Raw genomic sequence first — 14,945 nt, 5'->3', positions numbered from 1 at the left:
TGGTTTAGCTTTTTTTCTTTCTGGCAAGTCTCAAACCAGATGTAGAGCTTAAATTCCCCGTTCACACTGATCAATTTACTTCGACCCTTAATTTTTTACCGATGTAAGTGACTAAGTAGATTATAGTGGGTCAGGGGCTGGGCCAAGGTCTAATGCATAGAGAGTATTAGCTTTATGTATCTGCTTCTCTTCCTATTTCCTTTTGTCTGTCTTCCTTCGGTCTCAAGCTGCTGCTTCTGTGACATTTGATAATGTGAATTTCCTTCATTCTTTTGAGGCAGTTGAGAATAAACTACATGATAATAACATCAATTTCTAACTGTAAAAGTGGGGAAGAATGCACATAACATTTTTATCTAACCTCTAGGTTTGTTTTATCTAATCTCTGGGTTTTTAATGTAGAAATGCTTATATTTCACTTTGGGTTCTGAATTTTAAAAATACCCTCTGAAGAGTAATATTTACAAGAAAGATTAAATTGCAATTTGGTAATTCCTCAGTGCCTGATTTTCAGAGGAAAAAAGCTTATACTCAAGATTTAATTCCTGTAACTGTATAAGGCAGTTAATTTCCATAGAACATTAGTTTGTCAGAAATGCATTGTGTGAAAAACTGATTAAGAGTGCTGTGAATGAATATTATACAAAAATAATCTATATTGACAAGATGTCTCTCTCTCTCTCTCTCTCTCTCTCTATATATATATATATACACACACACACACGTATATATAAAGTCTGGTATGGTAAAGAATTCAGATGTTCATAGAGAAAAATTTTATGGAATTATATCCACAAAGGACAACTTTAAGGACATTGGTTTCTTTGAACGTGGAAACTATGTAATTAAGGTATATTCTGGATTGACTTTTGAGGTTTAACTTGGAGCACATTGACTTTATATGATGGTTGCAGGTCAGGAACATGTTTTTATAGTTCTGAAAAACTAAATTGACAGAAAGACCATTTCATGATTCAGTTGAATTTAGAAATAGACTGCTTTATCTTACTTATGTCTTTGCTTGCTTTTATCCTCTGTTTCATATTTCATGTATATCAGTTATATGTATTGGAGTGAAATGAAAAGTAAGGACTTCATAAGAAAATAGATTTGTACAGTCTGAGATGTTGATGGTTCAGTTCCAGACCACTGCAATATAGCGAATATTGCAATACCATAAGTCACACAATTTTTTTTTTCCCAGTGTATCTAAAAGTGCATTATGTTTACACTATTCTGTAGGCTATTAGGTGTATGGTAGCGTTATGTCTAAAAACTATGTACATATTTTAATTAAAAAATACTTTGATTATCTAAGCATTAAGGAGTTGTCATCTTGTTGCTGGTGGAGGATTTTGCCTCAATTTTGATGGTTGCTGAAGGTTGGGGAGGCTATGGCCATTTCTTATAATAATTTCATAACAGTGAAGTTTGCCCAGTGATCTCTTCCTTTCAGGAAAAGATTTCTCTAGCATGCAGTGCTGTCTGATAGCATTTAATGCAAATTTTAAAACTTCTTTTGAAATGGGAGTTAGTGCTCTCAAACCTTCTACTAGCTTATCAGCACAGTTTAAGTAAAATTTTAAATCCTTTGTTGTCACTTCAACATTGTTCATATCATCTTTACCAGGAATAAATTCCATATCAAGAAATGACTTTCTCGCGGTTTGTCACTGGATCTTAAAAGAAAAGAAAAAGAAAGAGAAACCACTGTTCCTGCTCATCCATAAGAAACAACTCCTTCATTGAAGTTTGGTCTTGAGATTATAGCAATTCAGTCACATATTCAGGTTCCATTTTTAATTCTAGTTCTCTTGCCCCCCCCCCCCTTTTTTTGCCACATCTGCAGTTAACTTCTTCCACTGAAGTCTTAAACCCCTCAAAGTCATCCATGAGGTTTGAAACCACCTTCCAAAGTCCTGTTAATGTTGATATTTTGACCTCCTCCCATGAATCATGAGTATTCTTAATATCATCTAGAATGTGAATCTTTTCCAGGTGTTCAGTTTATTTTGCCCAGATTCATCAGAGGAAATATAACCTTTCAAAGTGAATTTCCTAAATAATAAGACTTGAAAGTCAAAATAACTTCTTGATTCATGGAGTGCAGAATAGATTTTGTGTTAAGAGGCATGAAAACATTAATTTCCTTGTATGTCTGCTTTAGAGTTCTTGGGTGACCATGTGCCTTATCAATGAACAATAATATTTTAAAAGGAATCCTTCTTTCTCAACACTAGGTATTAACAGTGGGCTTAAAATATTTGGTAAACCATGCCATAATCAGCTGTGCTGTCATCCAGGCTTTGTTGTTCCATTGATAAAGTATAGGCAAACTATATTTATCATAATTCTTAACAGCCCTAGGATTTTGAGAATGGTAAATGAGCATTGGCTTCAACTTGAAGTCACCAGCTACCTTAGCCCCTGACAAGAAAAGTCAGACTGTCTTTGAAGCTTTGAAGCCAGGCATGGACTTCTCTCTAGCTATCAAAGTCCAATATGCCATCTTCTAATGTAAGGCTGTTTGGTCTACATTTAATACCTGCTTTTTAGTGTCGCCACCTTCATCGATGACCTTAGCTTAGTTCTGTATAACTTGGTGCCACTTTCGCTACAGTACTTGCTATTTCACCTTGCACTTTTATGTCACGGACACAGCTTCTTTCTTAAATCTCATGAACCAACCTCAGCTAGCTTTAAACTTTTCTTTCACAGATTCCTCATTGCTCTCAACCTTTATACAATTGAAGAGAACTTGGGCCTTGCTCTGGATTAGGCTTTGGTTTAAGGGAATATCGTGGCTGATTTGATCTTTCTGTCCAGACCACTCAAGCTTTCTCCATAGGGACAGTACAGACAGATGTTCTGCTTATCATTCATGTATTCACCAGAGTAGGACTTTTAATTTCTTTCAAGAACTTTTCCTTTGCATTTATAACTTGGCTAACTGGTGCAAGAGATCTAGCTTTTGGCCTATTTCAGCTTTTGACAGGTCTTCTTTAGCTTTTGACAAGCTTAATCGTTTCTAGCTTTTGAATTAAAGTGAGAGACATTTGACTCTTCCTTTCACTTGAACATTTAGAGGCTATTGTAGGGTTATTAATTAGCCTAATTTCAATATTGTTTCTCACAGAACAGGGAGGCCCAAGGAGAAGGAGAGAGGGAAATAGCTTATTGGGGGAGCAGTAAGATGATACACATTTATTGGAAAGTTTGCCATCTTATATGGGCGTGGTTCATGATGCCCCAGAACAATTACAATAGCAATTAGTTAAACAAGATTACCGATCACGGATCACCAAAATAGATATGATAATAATATTGACACTGTTGAAAGTGATATAGACACAAAGTGAGCACATGCTGTTGGAGAAATGGTACTGATAGACATGTTTGAGGCAGGGTGCCACAGACTTCACCTTGTAAAAGTCGTAGTGTCTGCAAAGTGCAATAAAATGAGGTAAGTCTGTATGGGTTAAGGACTGGCTTAGCTCTTACAGGGTATCTTGAGAGAGTTAACTTTGGGAGCCTTAGAGTAAATGTAACTTCCTGCTTGGCCAGATTAAACAATATTTTTAAGTATTTAAGAGTCTATTGATTTTAGTGGCTTACAGTTCCATCAGTCACCCATTAAGTTGATTCAGGGTCATTAATTCAGGGTCAGCTTCATTATCTCCCAGTGTGATCTTAATACTTGTCATTTGCTCATTGGACCCCGACATTTTATAAAGTACTAAACATGCAGAACTAGGACTGACGTAGGACTGAAGAGCACGGAAACCTCAGGTAGGAAATAACTAGTGTCTGAATTTGCAGAAGTCTGTGTTAGGTTAAAAATGCTGAAGGAAACGTTAGAAACTTGCTTCGTTAGTGGGTAGTAATACCATATGTTAGGAACCACATCACTTCCCTCGGGGCCTTCTTCATGCCACTGACTTTAGGAATCTCACATGTATTTTAAGCATTTGTCAAGAGGTGTTACCTACAGTGCCATTTACAGCTTAGTCTGTTAAAAAAGAGGCAAGCAAAGGACTCCTTCCAAAGCAGGACAGCTATCATTTATTGAGAGCCTGCTATGCATTAGGTGCTTTACATATGTTATTTCTGATCTTTCCAGTAACTCTTCAAAGTACATTTACAAGAAAGATCGGAGAGGTTAATTAAGTTGCCTCAAATCATACAGGTCATAAATGGGCTTTTAGACCCAAGTCTTTGCCTACAGAGCTCCTCTTTCCCTTTACCTTGCTACTTTAGCAGCTTCCTCTTTACACCCTTCAAGCAGAATTAATTTCTTGCTTCATGTTGCTACTTCTGTTCTTTATATATACTTTTGTTATGTATTTCAATTACATTATAATTTTTATTTTTCTCTTCTGGATTGTGGGCTTTTGGAGGTTGGAACATTCATTGTTTTACATGTTTGAATTCTCATACTCTAGCACTGTAGTACCTGGTACCTAGTATATGCCAAATACATGTTTATTGAGTTAAATTTTTGAAATAATTTTTAACAGCTGCAGGTTTTAAATGGAAAATCTACTTTGAATTTTTTTTAAGCTACATCTCTCAGAGTGAACATGCTATTGAGGAGGAATTAGGTGATTAAGCAACTTGTATAGATAACTGTTGTCCATACCTTTAAAGCATAGGCTTGTTGAGTGTAGGATTTTTTGTGCTGGGTACCATGCTTTCATGTATTTTATTTAATCTTTTCAATACTATTGAGAGGGTTATTGTTCTTTCTTTATAGATTCACACATTGAAGCAAAGAGTAACTTGCTTAGAGCTGATAGGTAATAAATGAAGAAGTCATTACCTCTTCTCACATTATGAAATCACATACTGTTAAGTCAGAAGACATTTTTATCATGATAAAACACTCGGACATGAAACAGATAACAGAAAGGAACATAGTTTAGAGTTAGACCGATATGATTTAAGAAATGTCTGTGTAAAGAATTTGGTAGGTTAATACCAAATGAAAGGGGAATCTGCTCTTTTTTTTTATGTACAAACAGGAACAATGTTATTCTTCTTTTTATATCTTATACCATAGGCAAAATGGGAAAATGTATTGACATTTGGAAGGCAGCTGTGTACATCGCTATACCACCAACACCAACAGATTGACCTTTTTATGTTAGAGATTGACTTTTAGAAAGTAGTCCTGTGTATGTATTACTTTGACGAAGATAAATTTTTAAAAAGTAGTAATGAGATTTAGAAATGTCTTAATATTTTAGAGCTAAGGCTACTGAAATACTACTCTCTTAGTGACGTGACATGGCTGGGATCGAACAGTTATTTAATGACAGAGGCAAGACTGGAAGCAGCATCTCTGGACCCTTAGTTCTGGGTTTTTTTTTTTTGTATTCCACATAGTTTCTTAACTCAGGCAGGTTGGAAAGACAATAAATCTTATGGTATAAATTGAGCATTCTTTTTTTTTTTTTTTTTTTTTTGTGTGGTTTTTGGCCGGGGCTGGGTTTGAACCCGCCACCTCCGGCATATGGGACCGGCGCCCTACTCCTTGAGCCACAGGCACTGCCCAAGTTGAGCATTCTTAATCTAAAAATTCAAAATCTGAAATGCTCCAAAATTTGAAATTTTTTGAGTGCCAAAGTGACACTCAAAGGAATTGCACAAAGGAAGTTCTCCTTGAAGCATCCTAGATTTCAGATTTTTGGTTGAGGGCTGTTCAGCTAGTAAATATAATGCAAATATTCCAACATTCTAAAAAAATTCAAACTCTGAAACACTTCTGGTCCCAGGCATTTTGGATATAGGATATTCCACCAGTATTTAAGATTAGTCTGGTAAATATTTGCCCCACTGAGCCTGAGAATGTATGAGTGGAACTAATTTGTTCATCAGATAGAATATACTAGAAAATATAAGACGTTAGTGAATAATAATGTTTTCTAAAATTTTAAATTGCCATTGACTTTATAAAAATTAGCGATCCATATTTAATATATATTCAGTTTTAGAAATGCTTGCGAGTTGGGCCTGGTAGTTATTTATTTTTTTGTCTTAGAAGACAGTAGTGTGGGAATTCCATGTAGAGCAGATTAATCCTTGGAGAGCCCATCTCTGTTACTTAATAACCGTTGCCAAAATTGTCTTCTGTATCTGTCACTTCTCCAACTGTGTATTTCCCAGCATTCCTAAATTGTTCTGTTACGTCACGTATAGGTTATGTGCTTCTTCAGTTTGCTGAAGTAGAATGAAACGTGGCTTCCTTTCTTTCTCAGATAGTTTTTCTTCCTTGAATACCATGTATGTTCTAAATTCCCATGACCTTTCTAAAATTATAGTCAATATTGTATTTGACTTTTCAGTTTTATAGGTAACTTTTGACTTTAAAAAGAATCTACAGTTAAATGTATTCTTTTGCCTTACTTTTGTTTTCTTCAACTACTTTAGCTTCCAACTTTGTGTCTGATCCAAATTTGGTTGCTAAGGGTTTAGAGAAGAATATTTAGAAAAAAGGTAGGGTCCTTAAACTTCTGGATTAACACAGAGTTGTGGTGTTGGAAAGAGATAATTGGTCTCTGGGGAAAAGGCAAAGTCTTCTTCGAGCTGGTCTGTCGGTGTTAGCAAATGTAGGGGCAGATGCTCCCCTCTTTCTATTGGCAATAAGCACTGGGAAGCTGAGAATTCAGACCAGAATGAAGATGAAAAGGCTTTTCTGTGTGTGTGTATACAGTACACAGTAGTCACCCTTTATCAGGGGTATACATTCCAAGATCCCTATTTGATACCCGAAACCATGGGTAGTATCAAACTCAGTCGTGCACCACTTAATGATATTTTAGTCACGAGTAGACATAAGATCATGATGGAGCTGAAAAATTCCTATTGCCTAGTGACATACTAGCTGTCATAACATTATAGCACAGCATTCTGTGTGTCAGTGATGATGCTGGTGTGAAAACCTACAGCACTGCCAGTTGTATGAAAGTATAGCACATACAATTGTGTTTAGTACGTAATACTTGATAGTGATCATAAATGACTGTGTTACTGATTTATATATTTACCATACTGTACTTTTATTGTTATTTTAAAGTATGCCCCTTCTACTCATTAAAAAAATGTAACTATAAAACAGTGTCTGGTGGGTCCTTCAGAAGGTATTCCAGAGGAAGGTATTGTCATCATAGGAGATAACAGCTCCATGCGTGTTACTGCCCCTGAAGACCTCCCAGTGGGACAAGATGTGGAGACAGTGATACTGATAATGGAAGAGTTATAACAATATACTGTAATGAAGATTATACGAATGTGGTCTCTCTCTCTCAAAATGTCCTATTGTATTATATTCAACAATTTTCAGACCAGTTAACCTTGGGCAAGCAGAGAGCAGAACCTCAGATTGGGGGGAACTGTTGTGTGCGTGTGCATGTGTATACATTTGCTTATTTAGTTTTTAGGAAAGCATATAAATTCTATTATAGTTCACTTTTACTCTTTATGATTGCTAAGCCATTTTAGATTTAATATTCAGTGTCTGCAAAAAAAAGGGGGGGGAATGAAAGTTGGTATCTAGGATATATATTTGTAATTGTTCATATTCATACTGGCACAGTCAGCTCCTTCAGCACTGCTCACAAGCAGATATGCTTCTCTCGCTGTTACTCTGTACTCTGTTTTACCACTGGGTTAAGTTTCTATTTCTAAATGCACTATTACAGGAGGCAAGTTTATGTATATAAAGTTACTTCACGTGTTTACTTGGAGTTATTTATGTTTTGTAAGTGTAGCCTTAGAGACACATGCTACTCTTCAGTATTTGTGCCAGCCTAAATTTACTTTTCTGCAAAATATGTGAAAAATACCTTATTCTTTTGTGATACAGAGCTAGTTAATAAGTGCCGATATGATTGATACCTTATAAGATTTAATTTCTTAAGAGGCTTACCTGTATATCTTATTGAGAATGAAAGGGTTACAGTTCAAAAAAAATTAAAGACTGTCATCAGATTTTTACTTTCTTAATTCTTATGTCATTATCTTTGGATCATGTACCCATATGTGGCAATACCAAATCCAAGGTCTAGATGACATTTCTTAAATAAAAAGCAATTTCTAAGTAAGTCTTGAGACGACTTCGGTGTTGTTTTGACTCTTTAATAGTTGACTATGAAAGTAAAAATGTATTTATCTTTGCCTTGTGTCGAGATTGAAAGGAAGGTCCAGGAAAGTAAGATAGTTTATGAAGAGGAGTCATAGTTACTAGGGATATTTTTTCTGTCTCATTAGACTCATCTAGTGACCTTAGATGAGTATTTTAAGCCTTGAAAGAAAAAGATTTTTCACCACACTTCATGCAAATAGGAAGAAGACCTAGAGTCCCGCTGCTTGTGTTATAATATAATCTTAGAATATAATCTAGGAGCATATATGTACTTGCTGCAGTAGAACTTTAAAAAAGTAAAAACAGTTTTGAAGAATGTAGATTGACAGATTAACATTAGCTTAGAAACATGTTCCATTAGTACCAGTTGATATGCTAGCTCATGTATTTGAGTTTACATCAGTTTTGGAGATTTTTTTCAGACTTCCGTTATGTATTTTATAATCTTATTATTTAACCAACAGTTTACCTGAGATATTGTATAATTCTTACATTCAAAATTCATACCCGGAATTTGAATAGTCAGGAAGGAGAGTGATGTATTTTCTTTTTAGAAATTTTACTTTAATTAATTAACATTTCTCTAACACTTTAGTGTGCCGGGCGTTGTTGAGAATGCTACATGTATTAATAATTTGATCCTCATAAAAGTCCCATGTGGTAAGCACCATTATTAACTCCATTTTTAAAAGTGAGGATACAAGCATAGATCCTATGTTGCCCCTTTTTACAGAGTTTATAAACCTGACTTGAAAAATAATCATTGTTAATCTGACTCAGCAAACATTTGAAGAACTGTTAGACATAGTACTGTCAGAGATAGAAAGATAAATAGCACATAGTGACTGTTCTCAGGAAGCTTACGTTCTAGTGCAGAATATTACCTTGTAGATCTTTGTATTAGTTATCTTTTGCTGAATAACACATTATCCCCAAATTTAGCAGCTTCAGCTAAGAAACATTTATTTTTCCACAGTTTCTGATGGTCAGGAATATAGTCTGGCTCAGGCTTACAGAGTTTCAGTAAGTTGTCAGCCAGGACTGCAATTTCAGACTTGACTAGGGCTGGAGGGTCAGCTTCCAAGTACAGTCTGTGGCTATTGGCAGGAGGCGTAAGTCTCTCCATAGGGCTACTCACAACGTGGTTTTTCCCAGTGTGAGAGATACACACGTGCACACAGAGAGAAACCAGAACAGAAGCTGCAGAGTCTTTGATAGCCTCATCTCAGGAATGGTATGTCATTACATCTACTGTATTCCATGGGTCATGCAGACCAGCTCTAGCACACTGTGGGAGGGGACTGCCCAAGGGGTGGTTGGGAATCTTTGTGGGCAGAATTCCTAGAGCCTGGCTAACCCCGTCTTAAAAGTAGGCATGGGGAGAAAGGAATGAGGCTCTGAGAGGGAAGAAAAGGGGCAACATAGCAGATGAGGGGATAAAGTGTCTGCAAGGGAAACAGAAGGTGGGGACCCACAAAGCAAAAGGCTGTCTTGATATATAGATGAATCATATTAAACAGCAGTTTCTAGCTTTTCAAGAGTTAATCTTGACATTTCTTGATTATGTGTTATGTGCCAGTTTCTGGTAAAAATTGATTAAAATGAAAATAACAGTCATTACTCATGAGGAGCTCGGTGGTCTAGAGCAGCAGTCCCCAACCTTTTGGCATTAGTGACTGGTTTCATGGAGGACAATTTTTCCATGGACTGGAGGGTAGAGGGTAGGGGGCAGTGGTTTTGATATGAGTTTGTAAGCAATTGGTTTTTTATGGTCTCTGTGCAGTCAGACGTCTCTGCTAATGATAATCTGTTTTTCCAGCCACTTCCCAGCTCCCCAGTGCCAGCATCCCCACCTCTGATCATCAGGCATTAGAGTCTCATAAGGAGTTCGCAACCTCGATCCCTCATCTGCACAGTTTACAGTAGGGTTTGTGCTCCTGTGAGAATCAAGTGCTGTTGCTGCTCCCACGGGAGACAGAGCTCAGGTGGGAATGGGAGTGATGGGCACCAGCTGTAAATACAGATGAAGCTTTGCTTGAGGGCAGCCATTGACCTCCTGCTGGGTGGCCCAGGTCCTAACAGGCCACTAACTGGTCCTGGGTATTGGGAACCATAGGTGTAGAACTGTAGGTTAAAGTAGTTCTTTTGTGGCTTATTCAGGGAGAACCAGACAATGAGATATTGAAAACAACAAAAGAGGTAGAGAATGGAGAAAGGGCCTGTTTATGGGAGGAGGGGAAAGCGAAAAGAGGAGAACTGCGTACAGGATTGTGCTATGAGGACCTGCTGGACTGGCTTCTCTTAGATGTCTTTGTCTAGCAAAGATGTGTTCATCTGTAGTGTAAAACTAAGTTTTCATTAAAAAATGTTCTTCCTTTCCCATCTTTTACCATGAATTATTTTAATCTGTCATGGTTTTTAAGCCTTGCAGCATGGGGCTGGTTATGCAGATCCAGGGCTCCTAGTCCATGCCTGTCGAGTCAGTGTCTTTGAGAACAGGGCCTGGGAAGCAGCATTTTTAACCTGTTCTCCAGGTGATCTTTTTATTGAGAGTTTAAGGATTGGGAATACCCAGTTTAAAAAACCTTGGGTTTTTTTTAGGACCAGTTTGTAGTTGTGTTGTGATGTATCATAAAAATTAATTTAGGATGTTTAGTATAGCTTAAAACATTAAAATTTCAATATAAATGACTTATGTCGAAGAGGACATGATACCCAATTTTTTAAAAACTGTCTTTTAACTTGGACAGTTCAAAACTGTGCTAAGGGTCAGTTGTGTTTTAAAAATTCTAAATGCAGGGTGGCACTTGTAGCTCAAAGGAGTATGGCGTCGGCCCCATATGCTGGAGATGGTGGGTTCAAACCCAGCCCCAGCCAAAAAAAACTACAAAAAAAAAAAAAAAATTCTAAATGCTTCAGTTACTTTAAATCTGAAGTATATGGGGGAATTAAACATTAAAAATGTTTGTTTATGTAAATACATTAAGTGAACAGTTACTGGAACATTCTCCTCCTTAGGGGGTAATTTCAGTTATGCTAGATTTCTGTCTACAGATAAAAAGTAAAGAATAGAATGCTTGAATTTATGAGTCAAGAAACTGAGTTTTTTCCTTGACTTTTACTAGCTAGCTTTTTTACTTTTAGACAAGTCACATATTTCCGACACCTTGGTTTCCTTATCATTACAACCCAATGTCAACAGTTTTTATATTGATGTTAAGGGAAGGCTGATCTAGAACTTCAATGAGTTAAAAAAAGTTTGGAGGTTTTACTAGGAGTTAAAAAAAATACATGTATTTGCATATAAAGTTGTTTCTTTAATCAGCTTTCCTTTTTAAGTGGGGTTTCTTCAGACCTTGAATGTGCTTATTGGTAGGGTGAGGTTTAGAACCAAGAAATCTTTGTTCTCTGAACACCTCTGACTCCCTAGATCTGCAGTCCCAACCCCCAGACCTGGACTAGTACTGGTCCCTGACCTGTTAGGAACTGGGACACACAGAGCATAAGCACCTGACCTCTGCCTCCAGTCCCATCCTGGCACCCCGCCTCCCCATCCGTAGAAAAATTGTCTTCCGTGAAATCAGTCCCTGGTGCCAAAAAGGTTGGGGACCATTGTGAATTCGGCCTTCTTGAAACTTAGTTTAGGAAACTGGATTCAATATTTAAAGATCTCTGTCAGTTATGAAATTATCTTTTAAGGAAAAAAATACCAATACAATATAAGTGCTTCCTTAGGATAACTGACAGAATAACTTTTAAGGTGTGATCTTGCTTTGCATAATTTATTAAGTTTTCCTGGTTGCGCTTTTATTTACTGATCTGTCATTTATTGGTTCCTTATTTAGATTTAATTTTAGGATTGTGTTATATTGAGAGTTTCATTGTAAGTTATGCTCATTGTTGTAAAAAGTATGTTTTACGTATTTAGTATAAATTATCCTTTGAAAATATTATGAAATTGTATAATAAAAAATTTTACCCTTCCTTGGGAAGAAGGTCAGTGATTCCAAAGAAAACATGTTGTTACTATCATTTGTTTTTAATATGACATATATACTTTTAGATGCTTGAGGGCATACGGGTAATCATTGAAATTATTATATAATACACTCTGTTACAATTTCATAATAGATTCAGATTTTGACATTTAATCCTTATATTTTCATATGTGAGTAAAAATCACCTGAATCATGATTGATTAATTACTCAGTTAATCAATTATGAGGAAGAACAAACTGAATGGCATCTTTTAGGAAGATAATGCTGTGGCTAAAATATAGAGCAAGTTTTGAATTATCTAAAATAGCTTTAACCTAGTTTCTCTAAAGCAAATAATATTCTGGTTGTTTTTCATTATGAACCTGTTTTTCTAAGGATTTTCTTTTACTGTTAAATTGTGGGTATATAATTTACAGCTTGAAATTATATAATTAGCAAGCAAAAGGGTAATTTAAGTGGGTAATAAACAGTATTGCTGTAAGTTTTAAGAGAGGCACTATGTTAAAGCAGTTCTTGAAGGTGTCACAATTAACTTTGAAAACTAGTGTTCTTTCTCTCTTTTAGAAGCAAAAGCAGACAACTATTAAATATCTACAGTAACTTTAACTTAAATGAGGTACAACTGGACAAATGCAGCAATTTATTTTTAAATCCGGTTGAAGTGTTAGAGTGATTAACAATAAGAAAAAAATGTCTTTTCTGTTTACCTTCAATTTAGTCTTCTTTGCGCCTCTTTTTTAAAATAGTTTCTATCTGACATTAGAGCATCCCCTAACATGTTTTATAGTACACCTTTTCTGGCAGTTGATTTTCCTAGCAGGTTTATTCCTCCCCGCCCCCCCCCCCCCCCACAACAGAAAAGCCTTCATTTCACCTTTGCTTTGCTTTTTTTTTTTTTTTTTTTATTTTGGCCAGGGCTAGGTTTGAACTCGCCACCTCTGGCATATGGGACCGGCACCCTACTCCTTGAGCCACAGGCACCGCCCTCACCTTTGCTTTTCAAAAATTTCTGCTGGATAGACTTCTGGCTTTAGTGGTTTTGTTTGTTTGTTTGTTTTTTGGTTTGTTTGTTTTTTCTTTCTTAGTATTTTTAAGTTGTCTTTCTGTTGTCTCTGGTTTGATAATTTCTGATGAAAAGTTTCCTTTACTTTTTCTCTTTGTTCCTTTATAAGTAATATGGCCTTTCACTTCTGACTGCCCTCAATATTTTCCCTTTATCTTTGGTTATCATGCATTTCACTATGATGTATCTCGGCATGTATGTGTGGTTTAGTTTTGTTTTGGTTTTGGTTCTTGAAGATTGGGGGGTATTTATCTCACTTGGGATTCTCTGGGAGTCTTAGATTTACAATTTGATGATTTCCATTATTTTTGAAAAACTTTCAGCTATTACATTTTTATATATCTTTTCTTGTCAATTCTCTCTTCTCCTTCTGAAATTCCAATACATATATGTGTATGTTAAACCATTTGAAATTCCTTCATAGCTCTTTTTTTTTTTTTTGCAGTTTTTGTTCAGGGTTGGGTTTGAACCCACCACCTCTGGTATGTGGGGGCACCCTACTCCTTGAGCCCCAGGTGCCGCCCCTTCATAACTCTTGAATGGTCTTTTCAGCTGCTTTTTCCCTCTGCTTTTTTCCCCTCTTTTGTTTCAGTCTTTAAGTTCACTGATTCTTCAGTCAGCTATGTCAAGTCTGTTGGTTCCCATTAAAGAGAATTCTTTGTTTTAAACTTCTAGCATTTCCATTTGATTCTTTCATAGAATGTCATCTGTTTTCTGAAATTCCCTGTCTGTTCATGTGTGTTGTTTACCTTTTCTATTAGAGGTTATTCAACGTATTAATGATAATTATTTTAAAGTCCCTGTCTGATAGCTATACAATCTAGGCCATCTCTGTGTCTGCTTATGTTAATTGTTTTCTCTCTCAACAATGGGTAGTTTTTCATGCTTTTGAGTATGTCTTATACTCAAAACTAATTGATAATTTTTTTTTTATCAAATGCAATGCTTAGTATATAGAAGATATATATAGAGAGAGACCGAGGTACATAGTATTTATGCCTGAAAATGGACTGCTCCTTCTCTCTTAGACCAGTGGTATGAAAGCTGATGAACGTACTGAGCAGTTGAGCTGAATTTGAGTTTATTGTTGCTGCAGCTGTCTTCAGTGCCCCACATGCTTCACATTCTCTAGAGGTTGCTGTTGGTGCCTTGTGGTTAGGGTGGGAGCTGGGTGCTGCAGTGCTATTCTCAGTGTCAGTGCTTCACTTCCAGCTTTTATCCATCTCTGTGTGCCTGTGCCACCCAAGGGCTCTCTCTCCACACACTTGCCTTCCCCCAGGTAGACCACTGTTGCTTGTTACTAGCTGCTAGGCTCATGATGAGAGCTGTTCTATTTTTGTCTTGGGGCTGTTGTGTGTGCGATGTTTTCAGAGGATAGGATTTCCTAGAGTAGAAATTTCCATCTCTATTGCATTATTTTAGTCTCTCATTATTTTAGAGATTTGATAAAATTGTATGGGCAGTGCCTGTGGCTCAGTAGGTGGGGCGCTGGCCCCATATACTGAGGGTGGTAGGTTCATGCCTTGCCCGGCCAAACTGTAACAAAAAAACACCCAGGTGTTGTGGCGGGCGCCTATAGTCTCAGCTGCTTGGGAGGCTGGGGCAAGAGAATCGCCTAAGCCCAGGAGTTGGAGGTTGCTGTGGGCATCTGTTTTTGTCTAGTTCTTATGTTTCTGCTATTCTTTTCACTTGAACTAATGCTGTAGGTTTCATGTGTTTGCCAGTAGTAGTTGGGAATTT

The 14,945-nt window shown here is 36.7% G+C and overlaps 1 protein-coding gene across 1 annotated transcript in view; it reads left to right on the top strand.

The window, feature by feature from the left end:
* TMEM170B (transmembrane protein 170B) overlaps nucleotides 1–14,945 on the top strand; it is a 39,339-nt gene that overhangs the window by 1,097 nt on the left and 23,297 nt on the right. The gene's annotated exons all lie outside the window — the stretch shown is intronic.

The sequence above is a fragment of the Nycticebus coucang genome, chromosome 9 (genome assembly GCF_027406575.1).
Source record: "Nycticebus coucang isolate mNycCou1 chromosome 9, mNycCou1.pri, whole genome shotgun sequence".
Taxonomy (NCBI): Eukaryota; Metazoa; Chordata; class Mammalia; order Primates; family Lorisidae; genus Nycticebus; species Nycticebus coucang.
This window is presented reverse-complemented; position numbering and strand designations above follow the sequence as displayed.